Source organism: Rhinatrema bivittatum, chromosome 1 (genome assembly GCF_901001135.1).
Source record: "Rhinatrema bivittatum chromosome 1, aRhiBiv1.1, whole genome shotgun sequence".
NCBI classification, from domain to species: Eukaryota; Metazoa; Chordata; class Amphibia; order Gymnophiona; family Rhinatrematidae; genus Rhinatrema; species Rhinatrema bivittatum.
This window is the reverse complement of record NC_042615.1, coordinates 410,517,176-410,545,069: the sequence shown is the minus strand read 5'-3', so window position 1 is coordinate 410,545,069 and position 27,894 is coordinate 410,517,176. Positions and strand designations below refer to the sequence as shown.

At 43.5% G+C, this 27,894-nt stretch overlaps 1 protein-coding gene across 10 annotated transcripts in view; it reads left to right on the top strand.

Moving 5' to 3' along the window:
• IDUA (iduronidase alpha-L-) overlaps positions 1-27,894 on the top strand; it is a 914,728-nt gene that overhangs the window by 585,791 nt on the left and 301,043 nt on the right. The window lies entirely within an intron of this gene.

Sequence of the window (27,894 nt, the reverse complement as noted above, 5' to 3'; positions counted from 1 at the left end):
ATCACTAGAAGTTGAAAATCTTATTAAACAAATGAATCCCACAAACCATCCGATTGACCAAATCCCGATCTCAGCGATAAAACCTCTTGCACACAATATTGCACCCTACATTTCCTCATTGATAAATATCTCGTTAAATGAAGGGCATGTACCCGTAATATTAAAGGAAGCAAAATTAGACCTGTGATAAAACAAAATAGATTAGACCCACTGATATTTAATAACTATAGACCTATTTCAAATCTTTCTTTTCTTGCCAAGCTGACAGAAAAAGTTGTGTAGAATCAACTAACTGAACATCTGGAAAACAATGATATCCTTTATCCTTCCCAATTTGGCTTTAGAAAAATTTTTAATACAGAAGCATTATTGATAGCATTGATGGATACTGTTTTAAAGGGTTTCAATAATGGCCAAAATTATATACTAGTCTTGTTAGACCCACTGCAGTGTTCGACATGGTAAACCATTCTTTACTACTAAATAGATTATCAGAAATTGGTTTGGAACAAACAACATTTCAATGGTTTTCATCTTACCTCAGTGACCGTGTCTTTAGAGTCCAAATTAATAATACCACCTCAGATAAGACAGAACTAAAAACTGGAGTTCCCCAGGGATCAGCTTTATCAGCCACACTTTTTAATATTTATATGTTACCACTATGTCATTTAGTTTCTGGATTAGGACTGGTCCACTACCTCTATGCAGACGATATACAAATATTGGTTCCAATAAATGATACATTAGAAAAAACCCACAAACTGATAACAATGTATCTATCAATAATCAAACAGCTTCTAACACAAATGAAACTTGTCTTAAATATTAACAAAACAGAATTTATTTTACTTGAAAGAAAGTCTTCATTAATAAACCAATTACCATTGCTCCATGACACCTCCATATTTAAATTTGTTGATAAAGCCTGAGACTTAGGAATAATAATCAACCCAGAATTTAGCCTAAAAAAGCATATCTCTGCTAAAGTCAGGGAAGGTTATACAAAGCTGATGACTCTTAGTCGATTAAAATCCCTGCTATTACAAAATGATTTCAGAACTGTCCTTCAGTCACTAATTTTCTCTGGTACAGATTACTGTAATGCTTTATTTTTGGGTCTACCTACATCTACTATCCGCCCACTCCAGCTCCTGCAAAATGCTGCGGCAAGAGTATTATCAGGAATTTAAAAAAGAGAACATATAACGCCTACCCTAATCGCCCTTCATTGGCTTCCAATAGAATCACGCATTCAGTTTAAAGTTCTCTGCATTTTACATAAAATAATATATGGTGATTAAAACAATTGGTTAAAAGCTACAATATGTTTACATGCCCCGCAGAGAAGCCTGAGGTCAGCGAACAAGGGCCTGCTGTCCATCCCATCAGTAAACTCTGCGAGGCTTTGCCAGGTACAAGAGAGGGCAGTGTCATTGGCAGGTCCAAAATTATGGAATGAGTTATTGATTGAATTGAGATTGCAAGCTGATTTTAAAGTTTTTAAAAGAGAATTGAAGACCTGGCTTTTTAACAAAGCATATGGAATCCAGCTAAGTTACTTTTAACCACTAATGTTCTAATACTGTATTTTATTACTTTTAGGCTATTTTATACTGTATGTAACATTTCTGAGAGAGATTGCTCTCAGCAAAACAGAATTTGGAGCTATACGCGACTGATGGTAAAACCCAATCTATCAACCCCTGTTTTAATAATTTTATACTGTATGTAGCATGTGTGAGAGTGACTGTTTTTAGCAAAACTGAATGCGGAGATTCAAGAGACTGATGGAAAAACTAACCTATATTTTTATCCTATTTTATCTGCTTTTATGCTTTCACCTCATGTTTTAATAATTTAATACTTTTACCTAACACTATATTTAAAATGCTTTTTTTTATCATAATGAGCTAGTTTTATTTTATAACTATGTATTTATGCTCTTAACTTTGTGAACCGTTGTGACGGTATAACTGAATTATGGTATATAAAACCTGTTAAATAAATAAAAATAAATACTAATTGTCTCCTGGACTTGGCCTTTGCTTTGCCCGACTACACCTTGATTATCTCCCATATATATAGAAATGACAGCAGAAGAAGACCAAACGGCCCATCCAGTCTGCCCAGCAAGCTACGCACTTTATCCATTTTTATTTCCCTTTTTCTCTCTCCCACCTGTTACTATTGGCTTCCAGTACCCTCCAGCCCTAATTCCCCTCCACCCCACCACCAATTTAGAGAGCAGCGCCGTATCTGCATCCAAGTGACATCCAGCTCAATTAGGGGTAGCAACTGCTGTAACAAGCAGGCCACACCCTTGCCCCATACTCTTACCCACCCCTGTTATTATTTTTTGTTTGTTTTTTTTATTTTTTTTTTAGAGATAGCAGCCCTCCATCCTTCCGCTCCGTGAAGATGGAACAATAACTACTGGCCACTGGCATCCCGCTCCGTGAATGCCTCTGTGGCTACTGCCGCTCCGTGCAGTGTTTGAATGCCTCTGTGGCTACTGCCGCTCCGTGCAGTGTTTTGCTGCCTCCACTTTATTCATGCCCTCTAGACTTGATGGATCCACAGTGTTTATCCCACGCCCCTTTGAAGTCCTTCACAGTTTTAGACTTCACCTCTTCCTCCGGAAGGGCATTCCAGGCATCCACCACCCTTTCCGTGAAGAAATACTTCCTGACATTGGTTCTTAGTCTTCCTCCCTGGAGCCTCAGCTCGTGATCCCTGGTTCTGCTGATTATTTCTGGCGGAAAAGGTTTGTCGTTGTCTTTGGATCGTTAAAGTTTTTCAAGTATCTGAAGGTCTGAATCATATCACCCCTGCTCCTCCTTTCCTCCAGGGTGTACATATTCAGATTCTTCAATCTCTCCTCGTATGACATCCGATGAAGACCCTCCACTTTTCTGGTCGCCCTTCTCTGTACCGCTTCCATCTTGTCTCTGTCTCTTTGTAGATACGGTCTCCAGAACTGAACACAGTACTCCAGGTGAGGCCTCACCAAGGACCTGACCTTTGCCTTGCCATCACCTTCTGCCTGCCGCCTGCCCTGACTTCGGCCTGTTCCATGATGCCTCTGAAGTCTTAATACTGGACTTGGCTAATCAGGCTTTGGCCTGCTTTTACCCAGGCGCCCCCTGTCTGACTTTCGTTCCTTTAGGTGCCCGGGTCTCCGGGACTCTGCCCCGTCCAGTACAAACTATCCTCTACGTACGTTGCTGGCCCCTGTCTGACTTCCTCATCTCCCAGAAGACCTCAGACAGAGGCCCACCTAACTCCAGCCGGCCCCAGCAAGCAAAGGCTCAACCTGTGGGGAATGAGGGCTGGTACTGGTGAAGCTCCAGCCGGCCTCCGTCAGTCAGCCAGCTATGCCTACCGACGATGGGAACCTGAAGGGCCTCCCCTACAGGTAGCACTAACCCCACCTCGGCCAAGGGTCTACCTCCTACGCAACAGATACAGGTCATATCTGAAGGCTAAATGTAGGCTTCTAGATAGTTAACTAAAACTAAATTCTAGAGCCTCCAGTGCAGTATTCTTGGAAATACTGCCAGTTCCACATGCAGAACCCAGAGGCATCTGGAGTTCTGGAGTTTCAATGCATGTATGAATCAATGGTTCAAGGAAGAGGACTTTAGATTCAATAGAAACTGGAAAATTTTGGGAAAAAGAAGAGCCTATTCCAGCAAGATGAACTTCATCTTAACCAACATGGAACCTGGCTAATGGTGCTAACAATTAAAAAGGAAAAATAATTTTTAAACTATGGGGGAAAGCCAATTTTTAGAATTGTTTCAACAGGCTGTCTGCAAGGGTGATGGGGAGATGGGGATACAGAGGATCTGTGTTCTGGGAGGTATTCTTGAGGCTAAATAATGGTGACCCCCACAGTCCCAGGGCCACCATCATATGATGTTTGTGGGGTTTTGATGTCATGGTATTTTTCTCTATGGGAAAATACCAGGAGCTGCAAAATTTCACCATGGCCCACAGTGTTTTCCCATGGGGAGAAATACTGCAGGAGTCACAAAGCAGGACTCCTGCAATATTTGAGCCCCCCCCCCCCCCCATAGATAGCTGGGTGGGTATAAAGATTTCATGATTACCTGCCTGCCTGGTATGAAGACAGCGGATCTCATGCATCACCTGGATATGATTTTAGAGAGCGCCAGGAGAATCCAGTTGTCATGGTACAATTGGGTACCAATGGCAAAGAAAGGTGCAGGAAGAAGGTTCTGAAAGCCAAATTTAGGATTTAATGTAGGAGATCAAAATCCAAAATTTCAGGGAGCATTCATAGAAGTGTTCCCAGATCCATGCATAGGACCCAGAGGCAGGCTGAGCTCCTGTTTCTATATATAGATGAGATAATGGTACAGGGAAGAAGGGTTGTTTAGACTGTTAGGCCCTAGAGAACTTTTTGGGAAGAAACAGCCTATTCTTACTCCACCATAACCAGGGTAGAACCTGGCTGCTGTTGCTAATAATTAAAATGAGATAGAACAATTTTAAATTATATCATGAGGGAAAAATGTCAGTCGCTCAGGAGGATATGGTTCAGAGTATGGTGTTTTCAAAAGATACTGTTAAAAACAGGATAGTCAGAATATCCCAATGAAGATGATGTAGTAAAAATTTAGGTGGATTTAAATGAAAAGCTGACAAGTATAAATTCTTTCAAATTACTTGAATCAACTGCTAACAATACAAAGGAAGTGAATAAGGATAAAAAAAAAACCATTGATATATTTGTTAGGATGCAAATACCAGAAACCTAAAAATAACATTGGCAAGTTAGAATGTACAGCAATTTTATAACTCTGCATGGTGAAGTAAAGTGTACACATATCTTTTACAAGCAGATTTTACCACAAATTTTCTAAGCAGATTTATGCAATTAAATTCATTTTGCAAATTTGCTAAGTGCCAGAGTACACACACAAGTCCATACACAAAGGTGAAATAGTGGGATATATTCTTTAGAGTTTGTGTGTGTCTCAGATAATAAGCAAACCACACACTCAACCCTTGATTTTTAGGCAAGAGAAACGTTCTCATTAAAAATCAATCAGGCTCTTATCTAAATCATCCTATTGTACCAGCCCTTATTGAAAGTTTAATCATCCCTTTGTAGGGCACTAGCTTATTAATTAGTAAATTCACCTGTAAATTTAAAGTACTCTAATTCCAACTTCCTTAGTATCCTAAACTTAACTAGGAACTCAGCAAAATTAAGATGAAGGCAGCAGTCCAGCAACAAGGGGGGGCTTTCCAGCCTTTGGCATTGAGTGTCACATGTATGATTTTTTACACACTGGTGAGAGATTGTATGTGTGCACTCGGTGCAAAGAGCTCCTGGCTCTCAGGGAACAAATCCGATCTCTGGAGGCTAGAGTGGCATATTTGGAGGAGCTGAGGCAGACAGAGAGGTACATTGATGAGACCTTCAGGGACATAGCCAAGTCCCAAATCCAGTCTGGCAGCCCCAGTGCTGCCTTGGATTAGAAAGGTCTCCCAATTGGAGAACATCAACCTGGTATAGCAGGAAGTGATCCTGTAGCAAGGACCTGCTCTCCAGGTGATGTATTGTCCTCTTGCACAGAAATAGTCTCCCAGGGCTACTGCCCAGGAGGGAAGGGACGTGAGGACTGCCTGGTAACTTGGCTGCTTGGTGCGAAGGTGGCAGACCTCACGCTTCACTTAGATAGGATTATAGACAGTGCTGGGGAGGAACCAGCTGTCTCGGTACATGTGGGCACCAATGACATAGGAAAGTGTGGGACAATGGTTCTGGAAGCCATATTTAGGATTTTAGGTAGAAAGCTGAATTCAAGAACCTCCAGGGCAGCATTCTCAGAAATGCTTCCTGTTCCACATGCAGGTCCCCAGAAGCAGGCAGAGCTCCAGAGTTTCAATGCATGGATGAGATGATGGTGCAGGGAAGAGGGATTCAGTTTTGTAAGGAACTGGACAACCTTTTGGGGAAGCGGGAGACTTTTCCAAAAGGATGGGCTCCATTTTAACCAGAGTGGAACCAAGCTGCTGGCACTAACTTTTCAAAAGGAGATAGAGTAGCTTTTAAATTAGAACAAGGGGGAAAGCTGACATTCACTCAGCAGTGCATGATTCAGAGGAATGTATCCTTGAAGGATACTAATGATTCAGGAAAGTTAGGGCATCCCAACAGAGAGGTTCCAATAAAAGCAAATGTAATCCATGTGCCTATATGTAAAAAAATCACCCGAGCTAAAGATTTCCAAATTATCCTTATCAACTGAAAAGCGGATTGTTAATACAAACAAAAAACTGACTTTCAAATGCCTGTATGTCAATGCCAGAAGTCTAAGAAGTAAGATAGGAGAGTTAGAGTGTATAGCAGTAAATGAGATTTGACATAACTGGCGTCACAGAGACCTGGTGGAAGGAGGATAACCAATGGGACATTGCTATATCAGGGTACAAATTATATCGCAATGATAGGGAGGATCAACTTTGTGGGGGTGTGGCACTTTATGTCTGGAAGGGTATATAGTCCATGAGGATAAAGATCATACAAGAGACTAAATGCTCAGTAGAATCTATATGGGTAGAAATATCATGTGTGTGGGGTAAGAGTATAGTGATAGGAGTATACTAGCATCCACCTGGAAAAAATGGTCAGATAGATGATGAAATGCTAAGAGAAATCAGGGAAGCAAACCAATTTGGCAGTACAGTAATAATGGGAGATTTCAATTCCCCAAATATTGATTGGGTGAATGTAACATCAGGACAAGCTAGAGACATAAAGTTCATGGATGGAATAAACGACTGCTTCATGGAGCAATTGGTTCAGGAACCAACAAGACAGGGATAATAGAAAGACTAGGGGGCACTCCATGAAGTTAGCATGTGGCACATTTAAAAGTAATCGGAGAAAGTTCTTTTTCACTCAACGCACAATTAAACTTTGGAATTTGTTGCCAGAGGATGTGGTTAGTGCAGTTAGTGTTGCTGTGTTTAAAAAAGGATTGGATAAGTTCCTGGAGGAGAAGTCCATTACCTGCTATTAATTAACTTAGAAAATAGCCACTATTATTACTAGCAATAGTAGCATAGAATAGACTTAGTTTCTGGGTACTTGCCAGGTTCTTATTGCCTGGATTGGCCACTGTTGGAAACAGGATGCTGGGCTTGAAGGACCCTTGGTCTGACCCAGTATGGCATGTTCTTATTTTAGATTTAATTCTTAGTGGAATGCAGGATTTGGTGAGAGAGGTAACAGTGATGGGGCCACTTGGCAATAGTGATCATAACATGATCAAATTAAACTAATAACTGGAAGGGGGACAATAAGTAAATCTACAGCTCTTACACCACATTTTCAAAAGGGAAACTTTAATAAAATGAGGAAAATAGAAAAAAAACTTAAAGGAGCAGCTGCAAAGGTTAAAAGTGTTCAACAGGCATGGACATTGTTTAAAAATACAATCCTAGATGCGCAGCCCAGATGTATTCCATGCATTAAGAAAGGTGGAAGGAAGGCAAAATGATTACAGGCATGATTAAAAGGTGAGGTGAAAGAGGCTATTTTAGCCAAAAAAAACATCCTTCAAAAATTGGAAGAAGGATCCATCTGAAGAAAATAAGAAAAAGCATAAGCATTGTCATTAAGTGTAAAACATTGATAAGACAGGCGAAGAGAGAATTTGAAATGAAGTTGACCATAGATAAAGCTCTGGAATTTGTTGCCAGAGGAGGTGGTTAGTGCAATTAGTGTAGCTGGGTTCAAAAAAGGTTTGGATAAGTTCTTGGAGGAGAAGTCCATTAATGGCTATTAATCAATTATACTTAGGGAATAGCCACTGCTATTAATTGCATCAGTAGCATGGGTTCTTCTTAGTGTTCAGGTAATTGCCAGGTTCTTGTCACCTGGTTTGGCCTCTGTTGGAAACAGGATACTGGGCTTGATAGACCTTTGGTCTGACCCAGCATGGCAATTTCTTATGTTCTTATAGATGCAAAAACTCATAATAAAAACTTTTAAAAATATATCCGAAGCAAGAAACCTGTGAGGGAGTTGGTTGGACCGTTAGATGATTGAGGAGTTAAAGGGGCTCTTAGGGAAGATAAGGCCATTGCAGAAAGACTAAATGAATTCTTTACTAATGAGGATGTTTGGGAGATACCAGTTCCGGAGACTGTTTTCAAGGGTCATGAGTCAGATAAACTGAACCAAATCACTGTGAACCTGAAAGATGTAGTAGGCCAGACTGACAAATTAAAGAGTAGCAAATCACCTGGACTGGATGGTATGCATCGTAGGGTACTACAGGAGCTCAAAAATGAATTTTCTGATCTATTAGTTAAAATTTGTAACCTATTAAAATCATCCAATATACCTGAAGACTGGAGGGTGGCCAATGTAACCCCAACATTTAAAAAGGGCTCCAGGGGCAATCCGGGAAACTATAGACCAGTGAGCCTGACTTCAGTGCAAAATAGTGGAAACTATTCTAAAGATCAAAATCATAGAGCATATAGAAAAATATGGTTTAATGGAACATAGGAACATAAGAAAATGCCATACTGGGTCAGACCAAGGGTCCATCAAGCCCAGCATCCTGTTTCCAACAGTGGCCAATCCAGGCCATAAGAACCTGGCAATTACCCAAAAACGAAGTCTATTCCATGTTACCATTGCTAATGGCAGTGGCTATTCTCTAAGTGAATTTAATAGCAGGTAATGGACTTCTCCTCCAAGAACTTATCCAATCCTTTTTTAAACACAGCTATACTAACTGCACTAACCACATCCTCTGGCAACAATTGTGCGTTGAGTAAAAAAATAACTTTCTCCGATTAGTTTTAAATGTTCCCCATGCTAACTTCATGGAGTGCCCCCTAGTTTTTCTACTATCCGAAAGAGTAAATAACCGATTCACATCTACCTGTTCTAGACCTCTCATAATTTTAAACATCTCTGTCATATCCCCCCTCAGCCGTCTCTTCTCCAAGCTGAAAAGTCCTAACCTCTTTAGTCTTTCCTCATAGGGGAGCTGTTCCATTCCCCTTATCATTTTGGTAGCCCTTCTCTGTACCTTCTCCATCACAATTATATCTTTTTTGAGATGCGGCAACCAGAATTGTACACAGTATTCAAAGTGCGGTCTCACCATGGAGCGATACAGAAGCATTATGACATTTTCCGTTTTATTCACCATTCCCTTTCTAATAATTCCCAACATTCTGTTTGCTTTTTTGACTGCCTAGGCCTGATCCTTCCAGATTAACAGCATTCCTCCCTTCTAGAGATCCTATGGGAGCTGGTGACCAGCTTTATGATCCTTGGACTGATGATACCTCCCAGGATACCGATGATCTGCCTTCAGAGCCCTCTCCCCCAGATGAAAGACGACGTTCTCCACCAGAAGATGTCTTTTATTAATTTCATCAAAAAAATGTCTGAAACCATTCCATTTCAACTTCAAACAGAAGAGGACTCTAGGCACAAGATGCTGGAAGTACTCCAGTTTCTTGATGCTCCTAAGGAGATAATGTCTATACCTATTCATGAAATCCTGATTGACTTCCTAAAGAGAGACTGGGAACACCCAGGTTCAGTTCCACCTGTCAACCGTAAGACAGATGCAACTTACCTCATACAGTCAGCTCCTGGATTTCAAAAGTCACAGCTAGATCATCACTCTGTGGTTGTTGAATCAGCCCAGAAAAAGGCTCAACGTTCAAAACCTCATTCCTCCATACCTCCAGGGAAAGAACATAAATCCCTGGATGCTTTTGGCAGACGTGTCTTCCATGGCTCAATGCTCATATCTCGCATTGCCTCTTACCAGTTATACATGACACAGAATAACAGAGACCTTTTTAAGAGGATCCAGAGTCAACTTTATGCTCTGGTTCAAAAAGGTCTGGATGCTGGAAAACATGAAGTACGCGCTGCATATGATATTTTTGACACTGCCTCTAGAGTGTCTGCAGCGGGTATTAGTGCAAGGAGATGGGTCTGGCTCAAATCCTCATATTTAAGACCAGATGTGCAAGACAAGTTAGCTGATCTACCCTGTGTAGGCGATAATCTCTTCGGTGAAAAAATCTGAGAGACTGTGGCGCAGCTGAAGGACCATCATGAAACGCTGCACCAGCTTTCTTCTGTGCCTTCTGAGTTTCCATCTGCCCCAAAGAGAACTTTCAGGCGTGACTCTAAGAGGCCGGCCTACAAGCCAAGAAAATTCTATCCTCCGGCTTCTAGAAGGCGTCCTTCCAGCCCTTACCAAAAAGGTCAGTCCAGACAGTCTCGGCCTCAGAAGTCTCAGCCAGCCTCTCAGCTTGGGCCAGTGTCAGGATTTTGTCTCCTTCCTAGAGAGTGTAAGCCAAATCCCTCTTCCATCCATACCGGTCAGTGGTTGGCTCTGCCACGTCAACAACATTTGGCATACAGTCACCACAGACCAGTGGGTGCTTGCGGTAGTCACTCAGGGTTACCACCTAAATTTCCTGACTGTTCCACCAGACTCCCCACCTCAGCTGACGTGGGGGACTTCTGACCACTCTCTCTTGCTCGAACAGGAGGTCTCAATCCTCCTCAAAATCCGAGCAATAGAACCAGTGCCCCTCTCCCAACAGGGGTAAGGGTTCTACTCCCGGTATTTTCTGATACCAATAAAGTCAGGTGGCGTACGTCTGATACTGGACCTTCGCGCCCTAAACAAATTTTTGCAGAAAGAAAAACTCAAAATGGTAACCTTGGGCTCTCTACTTCCTCTTCTACAAAGAGGAGATTGGTTATGCTCTCTAGATCTCCAAGACGCTTACACACACATCTCCATAACTCCTTCTCATCACAAATTCCTGCAATTCCTGGTCAGCCCTCATCACTTCCAGTATCGTGTGCTACCATTCGGCCTAGTGTCCGCTCCACGAGTATTCATCAAGTGCCTGGTGGTGGTCGCAGCCTTTCTCATCACCTTCCGTTCCCAATTCAAAACACTTACCATCCTCCATAACACATTATACAATAACAATTCACCCTGGCTTGAAGATTTGCCACAATTCCGTCAAGCTAATCGCCCCACCAGAAACTCCCTTGCTGGCACTCTCCAAACCCCCTCACTTAAAATTGGGCACCTTACCACCACCAGGGATAGAGCCTTCTCCATTGCGGGCCCCACCCTCTGGAATTCCCTTCCCGCCAAACTCCGCTTAGAACCGTCCCTGAGCCATTTCAAAAAAGGAATCAAGACATGGCTCTTTAAACAGGCATACCCCAATTCCTCTCAATCCTAGTCATTGTCCCCCTTGAACCATCCCAGCTCCCGCTCAGCCTATATACCTTCTCCCTTACCTCCCATTTACCATACCAGTACCCCCCCTGCTCCCTCCTCCTAGCGCCCCTTAGCCTCCCCTACCCCCGCCCTTTCACCCCTTATCAACCGCTCCTTGAAAGTACCCGTGCTTTAATGTACCCCCTTTTCCCTCTACCCCCTCAGCTCCTTCCCCCTTTTCGCTCCCTCCCTCTCTACTCCCTTCCTTCTGCTCCAGCATTTAACTGTAAATAAGTGCACGTGCCTCCTTTATACTGTAAATATGTTGCATATGCTAAGTTCTTAAGTGCACATTCCTCCTTAACATTGTTTATAAGTTCACTTGCATATCTAATCCTAACATGAATGCAAAATGTTGTAACTCTGCTCGTTGACTCTCTTCTCTTGTACTCTTGTATATTATCCAGTTAGCCCTCTCTCCTCGTTCATTGTAATTTCCTTTCTTAGTTACTTGTAAACCGACATGATGTGTCCTACGAATGCCGGTATAAAAAAGTGTTAAATAAATAAACCATAATTAATATGCATAACCCAAATGATGTGTGGAGACACACATACTCCTCTTCACGAGATCATGCTTTCTTTTCCCCTATACATCAGACATATAGTTGTATTGACTTTTTTCAGAGTCTCTTTTAGATACAGTTCAAACCTGCAACATATTGTCTTGCTAGCTTTCTGATCACTCTCTGGTCTCTGTGACAATAGGCCTGGGAGAATGCTCTTTGCCCTCCAGGTAGTAGCAACTGAATCTTTCTCTCTTAGATAAACAGCTTTTGTTGATGTTATCTGCTTGAAGGTCTCTGATTTCAGGAACACCTTAATCCATTGGAATATTATCCATCCATGAGACAGCACACTCTCAAAGCTGTGCTGAGGGTCAAAATTATTAGTTACACAAGCTATCTAAAAAAAAACTTTGAGGAGGCAGCTTCAGTTTGTGGGTGAGATAGAAATTCTGGAGGTGGAACACAAACTGATTTGCTCCAAAAGAGTATATAAGAAATTGACAGCCTTGAGGGACCACCTCTGAGCCCTACAGGATCATAAATTTGAGCGGGTGCTATGGTAAACCAAACAGTTTCACTAGTTTCACTATGAGTATGGAAACAAAACCGGTGCCTTGCTAGCTAGGTTGGTGAAAAAGAGACAATCGTGCACTTTCATACACTTGCTTAGATCCCCTAATGGCAGATTACTAATGGATGCCAAAGGAATAAGGACTGTGATAGTGTCCAGGTGGAGGCAGGGACACAAAATAGCTCTCTGCTGTAACCAGGAAACTGTGGGGGAAAGGAGGAGCTGCCTATACCAGATGCGTGCTAAGGGGGGGGGCGGGCAGTCCGCCCTGGTGGCAACAGGGGGACAGGGGGAGAGATGCCATCAGGATCGGATTGGCCTATCAGAGCTTCAGGCATGCCCCGGTGAGCCAGTCAGGCTAGTCACGTGGTTGAGGTTAACTTGTGCCGGGCAGCGTGGAAGAAAAGAAGACGCCACTGTGGACGGGCCATGGAAAAGAAAGAAACTCCTGTCAACCGGGCCGTAGTAAAGAAGGAGACCCCTGTCAGCTGGGCTGCACAACAGAAAAGAAAGCGGCCTCTGACGGCCAGCCTGCATGACTGAAGAGAAGAGGCCGCTGTAATTTGGGCTGCCCAGCCTTCTCTTTTTTGCCTTGTGGCCCAGCTGATAGCGGCCTCTTTTCTTCACCCACATCCCTTCCTCGACTGTCACAGGTCGATGCAAAACAGGGATTCTGCCCCTGCAAGAAGAATGTTTATGATGTGCCCGAGGGGGCCCAGGCCCCGCAGGAAGGAAGACATTGGCAACAGTTGGAATTATGATGTGCCTGCAGGGATCACAGCCCCAGCAAGCAGAAAGAAGATAGCGGCGGTGGCACATATTTATGATGCGCCAGCATTGATCCCAGGCCCCACGGGCAAGAAAACGACAGCAGCAACAGCTAGACATGCCTGTGGGGATCCCGGGCCAGTGCTGGATTTTGACGTGCCTGTGGGGATCCTCTATCCCGCAGGCAGGAAGAAAGAAGAGACCTGGTGTGTGGGGTTTAAGGGAAGGGGGTGGGTGTGGGTGAGTGAGAGGGAATGGAAGAGAAATGATTGAGTGAAAAGAGTGGAGAGAAGGAGGAGGGAAGGGAGAAGGTAAGGAGTGTTTGAGAAGAGGGAGAAAAGCAAAGCAAAGGGAGCTGAGTGAGTGAGAAGATGAAAGGGAAGAGAAGGGGTGAGTGAGAAGGAAGGGAAGGAGGAACGTGTGAGCATGTGTGTGTATGAGAGCATGTGGAGAATAAGCATGTAAGTGAGCTTGTGTGAGCGAGCTTATATGAGTGAGTGTGTGTATATGAGAGTGTGAGTAAGCTTGTGTGTGAAAGAACATGTGAGTGTGTGTGAGAGCATATAGGAATGTGAGCGAGTGTGTCAGAGCATGTGAGAGTGAGCGTATGTGTGTGACACCATGTGTAAATGTGAGTGAACTTGTATGTGAGAATGAGCATATGTGTATTAGAAAGTGTGGGTATATGAGAGAGAATGGACAAAGTTGTGTGTAGTACTCACCCCTTCCCCTGCTAATCCAGGACAATTTCAGGGTGACTGGAAATCAAAGCTCCCAGGTATGGAAAGCTGGACATGTTTTTATTCTTATTAATTTTAATTGTTTCTGGAAGTTATTTGATGTGTCTGCTGTTTTGACATTTTATTAGTGTTTGGGAACTTTTAAAATGTAATGGATTTAATGAATTAATATGAAATTAATTTTAGAATGTTATTCTGTTCGTCAGGTATCTTGAAATATGTTTTTTATTAGAATGGTTTTCCTCTTCCTCCAGTTTCAGCTCCCTTGTTTTATTGTAACTTTCTTGCTCCTCTTCACTTGTTAATTGTTCAAGGTTTCCTACACCCCCCCATTAACTGTAAACCAGCATGATGTGATTGTATCATGAATGCCGGTATAGAAAAGCTCCAAATAAATAAATAAATACATAATGGACTTCCGATAATGATATAACTGGATCGAAAGCCTGGGGTAAGAGCTCCGGGGCCCCTCTCCATAAAATTGCAGCTGACCCTCAGTGACCTGCAGTATCAAGCGGTCAAAATCCCAAGTCGCGGCAGTGGGGAATGCAGCACACCTAAAATGGCGGCCGCACCAGATAATACGAAAACCCTGGCAGCAGTTTCTACAGAGGCGCTCCAACAGATCTCTAATAGTGTGTCGGTGGATCTTGATGAAAGACTAATTAAAATACATGGACGATATTAAAGCCACTCTGGAAGGGCAATCCAAGTGTTTAGATGAGGTGGAACAACAACTCTCTGACCATGGGGACCGGATTTTGTCTTTGGAGCAGCAAGTAAGCAAGTTGCGCACCCTGCAAAGAACGCTTCTGGAGAGGCTCGAGGACCAGGAAAATAGGTGCCGCTGCAACAACATCAAGATTATAGGCTTGCCCGAATCCTTAAAGGAAGATGAACTCTATGATTTCATTGAACGCTGGTTCCCCAAACATATAGGCCTAACACTGTCTGAAGACCAGCTGCCCTGCGAACGCATACATCGGGTGGGCCCGCCATGTGATAACTCTGGTAGGTCACATCCAGTGATGACCCACATTCTTAACTGGTTCCACAAGACCCACTTACTCAGAACATTCCGCCAACAATATGTGGAATATAGGGGGAGCCACATTCTCCTATTCAACGATTTTTCAGCAGGCGCTGTGGTGCAAAGAAGGGAAATGTCCCCTATGTGTTCTGAACTCCACAAAAGAGGGATTCGGTTCGCACTACTGTATCCTACCAAACTGCGGATACACCATGACAACAAAGTGTTTTTCTTTACTAAAAAAGAAGAAGCAACAGCATTCTTAGCATCTCTGCCTATGGATAACACCCCAAGAGTTAACCGCTGCCCCATGTTGGGCTGTGTTACATCCTGGGCTCAGAAATGATTGGTGGAGTGGCTATCTCTTACACAGTTTCCTTACAGATGGGTGTGTTTACATCCGTACTTGAGCCACTTCGCTATGGCACAGGGCTGCCATGTTTGGGATGTCTTTGTTGTTTAACAATTCTGCTGCAATCCCGTTCTATTTTGTTTTGATGACTGTGGGAGTTTTTGTTCCCGTTGATATGGACTGCCGAAATTGTATAACTGGCTGTTTCAGCAGGGGTGTTATATGAAGGGGGGGGTTTGTTTGGATGGAGAAGGGCCATGAGGAGGGTACCTCCGTGCGTACTCAGATATTTCTGGTTTGAGCGCGGGGAGACCTTGTGCCCCTTGGAGCATGGAGATGGCACTTGTTCTGGTGTATATGTGGAGAATGTGTGTGTGTTTGGGTATAAGCGTGATCTGTTGGGGGTTGAGAAGGTACAAGGGAAAGTGACCAAGTAGGGATTTTTATGTGTATTATAGCTGCTGTGGGAAGACCGGAATAGCACTGGTTTCGGGGTTTAGGCTGGGAGGCCCCGGGACCCCAGTTCTTGACTATTTTTGGAGACCATCTTGGGCCTCACTACTCCATGCTCGCGCTGCTGTGTGGAATGGCGAAGGTTAAGGTCACCTCACTGAACATGGATGGCATCCACTCCCCCATAAAAAGGGAAAAGCTGTTATCTATATTTCGGCGCTTGCGATCCCATGTGGTGTTCTTACAGGAGACCCATTTGATGAACACTGAGCATGGGAAACTGAAAAGAGAATGGGTGGGTCAATGCATGTATTCCTCTTTTTCCTCTCGAAAACATGGAGTGGCAATTTTTATCATAAGCAACTGCCTTTCCAACTGGATCGGGTGTGGCAAGATCTGGAGGGGCGCTATGTAATTGCTTTGGGAATGCTACACCGGCAGAAGCTTGCGTTTTGCAATGTATATGCGCCCAACGAATATTCTCATATATTTTTTACTTATTTCATCAGGCTCTGCTGATTTAAATGGGTACCAATTGGTGGTAGGGGGCAATTTCAACACGGTGATGGACAAGAGGCTTGATTGTAAACCCATTAGATCAATAGATAAAAAAGACCTATACTTGGGGGTTAATTTTGTAACTCAGGAACTGAACTTGTTAGATGTTTGGTGGGTGCTGCACCCTGGGGAACAAGATTTTACTTTCGATTCTCACCCACACCAATCATATTCTAGGTTGGACTACCTATTGCTCTCGAATAATCTTTTCCTGAGGGTTCTGCCTGCCACTATTGGTGCTATCTCTATCTCATACCATGCACCCATTTCTGTTATTTTAGATATAGGCTGCTCCCAACACACTCCATTTTCTTGGCAAATGCGCCCTAACCTTTTTTTTTTATAAATCTTTTCATATTTATTTGATTACGTGCCGGGAAGAGTACATGAAATTTAATGCCACTTCTGATGTCATGCCGGCTACCTTGTGGGAAGCCGGAAAGGCAGTATTGCGCGGCCACATTATCGCCTACGTGGCGAAATTGAACCGAAAATGCAACAGTAAGATTCTACATCTTACCAGTGTGTTGAAATCACTGCAATCACAACATATGCTGCACATGACTAATTCTGCATGAATACAGGTAGATCATGCTCGCGAGGCTTTGAATTATTTGTTACATCAAAGGGCCTCCAAATCGCTGAGATACTATCAATATCAGCTATTTAAGCATGGTAATTGACTGAGTCGACTACTGGCTAATCTGGTGCAGGTTCGCAGTCAAAAATCTATTATAACTGGGATTAGGGACAAGGATGGCATGCATAAGGTCACTCAAGAAGACATTTCCGCCTGATTTTTAGAATATTACAGTGCCCTATACCGTACCTGTGATAGAAATGTTGAGACCACTGCTTCCCTTTTTCAAGACTTTCCTTGGCCAAAGTTATCTCCTGACTAATTTGCTCTCTTAAATGCACCCATCAGGGATGGTGAAATCTACTCCATGTAGATTTCACTGTGGATCCATAATGTCTAGAGGACGTGAATGAAGGTGAGTGGCTCGCAGGAATGACGGCTACTGCCTGGAGATAATACCCTTATTCAATAAACATACACACGGTTAATGCGACTCCAACATTGCTCCAAGCTTCAACAGCAAGAGGAAATGTGGAAAAAGATTTGCATTCACAAAAAACGGGAAGTAGCTTGCTTGTTACGGCAGTTACTACCCCAAACCAAATAAGCCTGATACTTCACTTTCAATGCATAACCAGCATAGCTCTCTGCTTCAACGGCAGGGAAGAAAGTCTGATATGTCATGCATATCCAACATAGCTCTCTGCTTCAACGGCAGGGGAGAAAGTCTGATACTTCGTGCATATCCAGCATAGCTATCTGCTTCAACGGCAGGGAAGAAAGTCTGATACTACGTGCATATCCAGCATAGCTCTCTGCTTCAACTGCAGGGGAGAAAGTCTGATACTTTGTGCATATCCAGCATAGCTCTCTGCTTCAACGGCAGGAGAGAAAGTCTGATACGTGCATATCCAGCATAGCTCTCTGCTTCAATGGCAGGGGAGAAAGTCTGATACTTCATGCATATCCAGCATAGCACTCTGCTTCAATGGCAGGGGGAATGAAGAAAAGTGGATCTATATACAGACAACAACCAACAAAGTCTGAATCACATATTCTGAGTAAACAAAAAAGCATGGGTGTAGCTTGCTTATTGCGGCGGTTACTACCCCTAACTAAGCTAGATATTTCACTTAGATGCAGCTCCAACACTGCTCTTTGCATTAATGGTGGGGGTGGAAGGGAAATAGAACCAAAGGGTTACTAAGAGCCAAGAGTAACAGATAAGTATGAGAAGAAAAAAAAGTGCGAAGCTTGCTGGGCAGACTGGATGGGCCGTTTGGTCTTCTTCTGCCATTGTTTCTATGTTTCTATGTTTCTATTACTTGGTAATACAGGGGCTAACCTTGGGGAAAGCAGCGGGGCAGGATGATCTGGGGCCCGAATTTTACAAAATACTAAAGTTCCCTCTTCTTCCCACATTGTCCTCTTTTTACAATGACCTTCTTTCTGCTAAAGCACTTGCACCTTCCATGAATCAATCGATTATAGTGGTACTGCCCAAAAAGGGTAAGGATCCCCTGGAGGTAGGATCCTACCAACCCATATTATTAATTAATGTAGATATAAAAATTTTAACAGCAGTCCTCACGGCCGGATTGAACAACATACTCCCCTGCATGATTAACCCGGATCAAACGGGGTTTGTTAAAGGAAGGCAGGGGGTATGAAATGTCCGCCGCCTTATGGCAGCTCTTAGTTACAACCTCCGGTAGAAGCGATGATTCTGAGTTTCGATGCAGAAAAAGCGTTTGACTCTCTATCATGGGACTACTTGTTTTGCACTCTGCAACAATATGGCTTTTCTGGCGCCTTCGTGACATGGCTGGAAGTCTTATACAATGCCCCCAGTGCACGCATCCTAATCAATGGAGCACTTTTAGACTATTTTCCCCTCCACTGCGGGGTGCGGCAGGGGTGCCCACTTTTGCCGCTTTTGTTTGTTCTGGTGATTGAATCCCTGGCGACACGATTACGTTGCGAAATAAAGTTTTGGGGCCTAGTGTTGGGAGTCACCCTTTGAAAGTGGCTATGTTTGCGGACGACATTCTCCTGTTTGTGGGGCGTCCTTGCAATAGTATCCCTGTCATAATACAGCTTTTTTACCAATTTCGAGATATTGCTGGGTTGACAATCAACTTCTCAAAGTCTGAGGCGCTAGCCCTGGACCCACAACTCCAACGCAACTGGGTGGGTACTTTCCCTTTCTCTTGGGCCCCAGACAAAATCAAGTACTTGGGAGTTTGGGTTCCTAGGGATTTAAAATGTCTATATGCTTTGAATGTTAAAGAGACTTTGGTGGCCATACAGTTGCAATTGGCAGCTTGGCGACCCCTCCCATTGTCCTTTTTTGGCCATTGTGCCCTTTTGAAAATGATTATTGTCCCTAAATTACTCTATAAGTTGCATATGCTACCCTGCTGGCTCACAGCTAGCAACCTCCAGAAACTTAGATCCTCTTTTTCACAATTTATTTGGGCTGGAAAGAAAACGAGGATAAAATACATCACTCTTGAATGTTTACGGGAGAATGGTGGCCTCGGTCTCCCTGATTTTCAGCTTTATAACGCTGCTTGCCAAATGCGATTTGTGGAAGAATGGCTCACTGATTCTTATTCTTATTGTGAAGCAAAACTAATCAATAACATGTCAGCTCCATGGTCACTGCTGTTTCTCTTACCGGCAAGCCCGGCAGTGCTACGAACTCTGGAGTTTCCTAAGGTGTTGCTTTCTCCATACATCTGCGCCTGTCGGCGGCTCGATGTCCCTGCTGCTCCCTTTGGTGGGTAATGCTGACTTTCCTCCAGGACCGGACTGTAGCACAATTTTTAAGCAATGGGAACATAAAGGTATCGCCTTCATCTTTATGACAGGGACTCATGGGTAGTGCAAATGTTTCAATCAATAGCTCAGTCCTTTCAAATTTCTTCCCGCCACTTTTTTGCTTGTCTGAAGCCAGGCACTATCTACAGTCTCTTCAGTGGACAGCGGAAACATTTACAGCAGAACTCTCATTTGCAACAGTGTTCTTTGACACGTCCTGTGTATCTAACTCAATCGCTGGTTGGAGTAAGCTGGGGAAACGTTTTTGGCAAAACAGTCACCTGGACGCACTAGCCACACATTGGTCTTCCTCCCTGGGAGAACCTCTGTTGGTAAAATGTTTCTTGAACTGCTTCAAAACATTGTACTCTCACAACTCTGACCAAGGCCTACAAGAACTTCAGTTCCAAATCATACACCCCACACCATATGCGATGATGTTTGGAGGTTCCACCTGGGCCGCATACATTCTCCGGTATGCATCAAATGTGGCAGGATGGAGGGCACCCTACTGCACCAGCTTATAGATTGCACGACGCTGGATGGATTTTGGTCAGAAATCTTCTATGCTATCTATAAATGTACTGGAGTGCTGGCTAAAAGATCGGGCCTGACTCTCCTTTGTGGCCTGCCTAATGTTAAGCAGCAACACAGTGTTGGTGTAGACTGTTTGGGGCGTTTTGCTGTTCTTTTGGCTTGCTGCACCATTTTTTCTACTTGGCTTGAGCCCCTATCATCACCCTCCATCAAGGCGTGGCATCAGTGGATGGCGTCGGCTATGCAAATGGAATGGATGGACATCACTGTGGGGAATTGGAAATCGGATTAAGTATACTGTAAATATTGGGCTACCTACTTCACCTCGTTGCCCTTGGACATACAGAACAGCCTGCTTGCTACTGGATACACTACTCAATGGCTCTAGGGCCCACAAGCAAACTTGCCCTAGACACTGTCCATCTCATTCGCAGCAGTGCTTTGGGGTCATTCTCCTTAGCAGCATTACCCTGTATTGCAAGACAGGTTACTCTGGGTACAAATGTGTGATATGGGAATGGTTTATGTGCCTGTCTAGCTCCCACTTGGTCTAGGGGGGTGGGTGGGGGGAGGAAATTATGGAATGTTGAATGTATGCGAGTGTGCGGACTGTATGGATGTCATGTCAGCTGAGAGATGTGTAGTGGGTGGTTAGATCATCGGGGTCTCTGCCCAGTGTCGTGTGTGTATTTGCGAGTGTTCTTATTACTGCAGGGCTTGCAGTTCAGATTCTGAACATACAATGGGTACTGATAAGTTATGCCTTGGTCCAATTATCTCTTGTGTTCGTAACTCAATACATTTGTTGTGTTATATCACTGGTGGGTGTGTGATCTACACCAGTTGTATTTGTTTGGTTTCTTTGTTGTAAACCTCTGTTCCAAAACTCACAATAAAAACTATTTGGGGAAAAAGAATGTTTTTATTATTATGACTGATGTTTTATATTTCCTGATTTTCTTGTTTTATGAGAAATTGTGATATTTCTATTTTTACATTGTTGCGCTGCATAGAATTCTGGCTTTTTGCAATTTCCAATTCAGTTTTTGTCTGCATATTTCAATTTTTACTTTATGGTCACTTTTTTCTTGGTGAATGTCTGTGTTCTGATGTGTGATGGAAGTGTTGTATTCTGCTATTGTGTAATTTCTATTTAGGGAACTAGAACAACCTGTTTTGTTCTGTTTTCTTAATAGGAGATGTATTGGATTTTTAGGGTCTGGTGTAATATTTGAATTGTTGCATTTTCATGGGTAGGGTTCTTACTTTTTGAGTGCTGGATGTTAGTTCAATTTTGGTAAGGGAGGATTACTATATTATAATTGTAATTTAGTTTATTCATGGCTTTCTTGAGGACTAAGCCCAAATCAAACACATTTTTACAATAGGCCAAAATCCATATGGGTTCAAGTGTCTTTTTTGCAGTGTCTCCTCACTGGCGTCACAGCAGTGCCATATTGTAAATGATATTTTTACATCAGAAGACTGTACTTGCAAAGAAAATTTTCATGTAAAATCTGTTGTTATGCATAATTGTTTTGTGTTGTGAGAGCTTGGGGTGGAGGCTGTAAGGTTCACCAAGCACCTAATACCCTTGCATTGGCCGTAAGAGAGTACGCCACACATAGACCATCATCATTCATCCATCTCCCACTTACCCAGGGTGCAAATGCTGGGAAATGGTGGGAAATATATGGTAGGCTTAAGAAGTGTGGCAGGATTGCCAGCTTCATAGAAATATCCCTGACACTCTTATCTGCCATACCTCTGGGAACTCTCAACCCTGCCTGTGCACTCACCCACCAGGGGTGGCTCAAGGCAATCTGCTTCCTGAAGCGAGGGAAGAGATGGCGCTCCAAGGGGGACACCACCTCTTTGCTATCTCAATAATTTGACCTACACTGCATTGTGCCTCTGGGTGGGGGGAGCGCTATCTCTTCCCTCGCCTCAAGCAGCAGATTGCCTTGAACCAACCACCCCTGGTTGCACCTAAAGGGCTGCATGGCCAAAAGATGCTTTTGTGCTCGCGAGCTATGCGGCAAGTTCTGTCAGTGGAGCCACAAGGCTGAAGAAAGAAGGCTGAAGCTCCTTGGAGAGAGAGAAGTATGTGTATGAGTAAATAGAATGTAAGACAGAATGTGTATGTATGTGTGAGAGGCGTTGCACAGGCCCAAGGAGCAGGTTTCTGCTATTGGTATGTTCCGGGGAGAGAGAAAGCAAATGTTTGTATGTGTATGAGAGAGAGCATATGTGTGTGTGAGAGTATATTTGTGAGCAAATAGCATGTAAGAGAGCATGTGGGTGAACATGTGTAGGAACATGTGTTCATATGAGCAAATAGCATGTAAGACTGTGTCGATATGTGAGAAATAAGCTCTGCAGGCTCGAGGAAGCCTCTGTTTACATGTTCTGGGGAGAGAGAGAGTATGCATGAGAGAGAATGTGTGTGCATGTATGTGTGTGAGAAAGAATGTGGGAGCATATGTATGTGAGAGAGAGCATATGTATATGTATGTGAGAGAGCATATGAGAGAGAACATGTGTGTGAGAATGTGTGAGTAAGCAAGTATGTGTGTGTGTGTGTGTGTGTGTGTGTGTGTGTGTATGTGTTGGAGAATATGAGTATGTGAGAGAGAGAGGAGAAAGTTGTACCACTCCCTCCCCAAATTAATCCATAACAATCTCAGGGTGACTTGAAATCAAAAGTTCCCAGGAATGGAGAGCAGGGTATTTTTTTACCCTTATAAGTTTTAATAATTGGGTGTTATTTGATGTCTTCTGTTTTTAAATATTTTATTTATTTGTTTTATATTCTGCTTTTAAGATTATTTGGGAATAATTAAAAAAATAATTATTGGGTATTCTTTTCATCAGCTGTTTTGAATATTATTTTTATGATTATGGTTTTACTATTATGATTAATGGTTTATATATCTTGATTTTATTGTTTGATGTTTAATGAGGAATGGTGGTGTTTCTGTTTTTACGTTGTTGCACTGCATACGGAGTCTGTCTTGTTATGGTTTACAATTCAATTTTTATCTGCATGTTTCTAGTTATACTTTGACTCTTTATTCTGTATTTGGTAAGGGTCCATCTGTGTTCTGCTTATGTGACTGAGGTGAGGTATTTTGCTAGCATGTAGTTTCAGCTTGGCTTGTTCTGTTTTCCTAATATCAGGTGTATTGATGTTTTAGGGCCTGATGTAATATTTGGAATGTTTCCTTTTCATAGCTGGGGTTATTACTGTTTGAGTGCTAGAAGTTAGTGTGCTTTTCGTATGGGAGGTTTACTGTATTATAATTAAGTTTACCTAAAGCTTTCTGATGGCCGACATGCCTTGCAATAGTCTCAATACCATATGACAAAAAAATAATAACTAGCTATGCAATAAGTGAGCTGCAAGAAGACTAGTACTGAAACTATATTGTTTAAACATGGAAGTTGCTATAGAGATAAGACCTCAGTATTGGCAAGAGATCTGAATTAACAGAAACTTCTAATGGCCAATTGGTCCAATCATCGGTCTTATAATCTCTAGTTTTAATTTTATTTTAATATTAACAAACTTGCGTGTTATTTTATTAATTTAAATTTTTAAATTTTTTTAATTTTTTTAATTTGAACTTTTTTTAAAATTGATGTCTATAGGCACTAGTGAAGCAACATTGTGAATTTCAATAATTGATTATTCTGAATTTGCTTGGAATCTAACTTAATTCACATTATGTGTTTTAGAAAAATTCTTGAAATCTGTATTTGTCACTCTTAATTAATATCTTTGTGCTTTGTTGCCTTTTAATCGATATCCTTGTTACTTTGTTGTAACTGATTTTAATGAAGTAAAGTGGCGAATCATTTGCTCCACTAAACAAGCAACTAAGTTGTGCTAATGGTTGGACTGACACTTCTCAAAAAAGTAACAATGTGTTGCTGTTCAGCAACTTAATGACATGGATGAAATAAAGTGACAAATCATTCACTCAACCGAGCAATTAGCTACATTATGCTGATGGACTCAATCGTCTCAAAAGGGTAACATGTTGTTACTATTCAGCAATTTATATAGCGTTTTGTTGAACTCTAAATGTCTTTGTGTGAATGGTCCACAATGTTGACTGATGGAACTATGTAAAAACTAGTCCAATGGCATTTTGTCTCAAGGATTAATATAAAATTCTCTGCAGCCAATTATATAATGCTGATTTAAGCAATGAAATTTCAGTCTTTATGATTGAATATGGGACGGGCGGTATAATTCACTCCGTCTCTCATGTGGTTTTATATCCCGACAATATTTATGAACAGCAGAACACTTATCTTGAGTTTGATGAGTTGAATATTCACAAACATTACAAGTTGTTCTTTCACTCTGTTCTGCCGTGACTGGGACCCGTAGGGTCTGACAACCGCCGCCAACGCGGCCGGCGTTTCGCAAAACACGCTGCTTCAGGGCGGACTAATTTGTAGAGAGAATCCTTTTCTACTGCAGTAGACCCTACGGGTCCCAGTCACGGCAGAACAGAGTGAAAGAACAACTTGTAATGTTTGTGGGGTGGGGATGAGCGAGAGGAAACATGTGTGTGTGTGTGCGGGAGTGAGATAGGAATCCTGTGTGAGAGATAAAGAGGAAGAGTGTATGTGTGAGAGAGATGGAGAATACATGTGTGTCTGTCTCTTTCACACACACACACACACACACACACACACACTCAAGCTTCCTCTGTCTCTCACCAAGCGTGTATGTCTGTGAGAGACAGAGGGAGCATATTTTGTTTGTGTCTGTCTGTATGTGTATTTATTTATTTAACAACTTTTCTATACCGACATTCGTGGGTACATCATATCGGTTTACAAAGAACTAAGTGAAATACAGCGAACGGGGGGGGGGGGGGGGGGAGCAGTAACAATGAGAGGGGGATTAACAAGGCAAAAGGCATAATGTGTAGATGGTTCAATGGATGCAAATAACATGAGATATAAAAATGATCTAATGTAGTGTAGAATAATAATAAACATAATAATAACATAATAGTAGTTAACATAATGATAACATAAAATAATTAACATAATAATAATAATATGGTGGAGTGATCGAAAGGAGGAGCTGGAAGACCTATGCTGGGAATGCCTGCTTAAAGAGCCAGGTTTTTACTTTTTCCAAAATTTGTACTGGCAGGGCTCAGTGCGGAGTTCAGTGGGAAGAGCATTCCAACGGGTGGGTCCTGCAACTGAAAGAGCTCACTCCCTCGTGGAGGTGAGATGAGCATTCTTGAGGGAGGGTGTGTGGAGGGTAGCTTTGTGGTTTGTTCTAGTGGGGCGCTTGTGGAGGATGAAACGCAGCGGCTCTTCAAGCCAGTTGGAGTTGTGATTGTATAATGTTTTGTGGATAATGGTAAGAGGTTTAAAGAGGATACATGAGGGTATAGGGAGCCAATGAAGTTCTTTGAGGACAGGGGTTATATGGTCGGATTTGCAGGTATTAGTGAGGGTTCTACCTACTGCATTCTGTAGCATTTGAAGTGGCTTGATTGTGGCGTACGGAAGGCTCAGAAGAAGGGAGTTGCAATAATCCATTTTTGGGCAGATGGTCGCTTGTATGACTGTGCGGAGATCATGTACATGGAGTAGGGGTTTGAGTTTCTTCATAACATGGAGCGTGTAGAAATCTTCTTTTAGCACTGTGCTGATGTGTTTTTTGAAGTTCAGTTGTTGGTCAATCATGACACCGAGATCACATACAAACGGCTGTATAGAGGTCAAGTTGAGTGAGGGGTTGCTTCAGAGGGCTAGCCTAGGATTCTGTGGATTTGATATGATGAGCAACTCTGTTTTCCTAGCATGTAGCCAGATGGACGTCGGTATAGTGTGCTCGTGCTAGCAGTTGGAGACGGATCTGATGTCAGCACGGGTACATATACCCCCACAGGAAGTGAACCAACTCAGTAATTTCCGTCTCCAAAGCAGTTTGGAGCTCCTGCACACTCGTTGAGCGTGTTTTCCAAATCTACTTTCTACTTTCGACTTCTAAACTCTTGAGAAGATACCAACGAGCCCCGCACTCCTGCGGTGATACCCTCGGGTCCCTCCCCCAGTTGAGTTTCCCGAGGTGATTTCCGCGATCCCTCGGAGGTCTAGGCCTCGGTCCTGTGGCCGAATCGCGGCAGGGATCTAGCCCCCGAGCGAGAAGGGCTCGGGCCTGGCTGAGAGGCGCCTCGGTCCCGGCGTGGACTTAGCCCCGAGCGAGACGAGTTCGGCGGCTTAGAGGCAGCAGGTGCACCTCCTCGAGCACAGCGGTGAAGGTATTTCCCCTCTCCCCCCGCAGCCGGAGACCGCCCGGGTTACAGCCGGGAAGCGCCAAAGATCAGGTAAGGCACACATCTCTTACTTTTGGTCTCCGAGGTACGAGGATCGGTGGCGTTGCCGGTAGGCGACACGCCGTGGAGGTCGCCATTTTGTCTGCCTTGTTAAGGTATTGAGCACCCATGGATAGGCGCCTGTGGATAGGCGCACAGCGCAGCATATACATTACTAAGCGTATGATATTGAGCGCATATTGTATATTCTTGAGCGCATACTGTATATTATAGAGCGCATAGTGCTGTACGCATATTCTTGAGCGCATATTGTATATTTGAGCGCATATTGTATATTATAGAGCGCATAGTGCTGAACGCATATTCTTGAGCGCATAGGGGCGGATTTTAAAAGGAGCGCGAATAGCCTACTTTTGTTTGCGCTCCAGGCGCAAACAAAAGTACGCTGGATTTTAGTAGATACGCGCGGAGCCGCGCGTATCCACTAAAATCCTGGATCGGCGCGCGCAAGGCTATCAATTTTGTATAGCCGGCGCGCGCCGAGCCGCGCTGCCTACCCCCGTTCCCTCCAAGGCCGCTCCGAAATAGGAGCGGCCTCGGAGGGAACTTTCCTTTGCCCTCCCCTCACCTTCCCCTCCCTTCCCCTACCTAACCCACCCGCCCGGCCCTGTCTAAACCCACCCCTTACCTTTGTCAGGGGATTTACGCCTCCCTCCGGGAGGCGTAAATCCCCGCGCGCCAACGGGCCTCCTGCGCGCCGGGCCGCGACCTGGGGGCGGGTACGGAGGGCGCGGCCACGCCCCCGGACCGCCCCGGGTCGTAGCCACGCCCGCGTACCCGCCCCCAAAATGCTGCTGACACGCCCCCGAAACGCCGCGACGACCGGGCCCGCCCCCCTCGGAGAACCCCGGGACTTACGCGAGTCCCGGGGCTCTGCGCGCGCCGGGAGGCCTATGTAAAATAGGCTTCCCGGCGCGCAGGGCCCTGCTCGCGTAAATCCGCCCGATTTTGGGCGGATTTACGCGAGCAGGGCTCTGAAAATCCGCCCCATATTGTATATTATAGAGCGCATAGTGCTGAACGCATATTCTTGAGCGCATATTGTATATTATTGAGCGCATAGTGCTGAACGCATATTCTTGAGCGCATATTGTATATTTGAATGCATATTATATATTATTGAGCGCATATTGCTGAACGCATATTCTGGAGCGCATATATATTTGAGCGCATATTGTACATTATTGAGCGCATATTGCTGAACGCATATTCTGGAGCGCATATTATATATTTGAGCGCATATTGTACATTATTGAGCACATA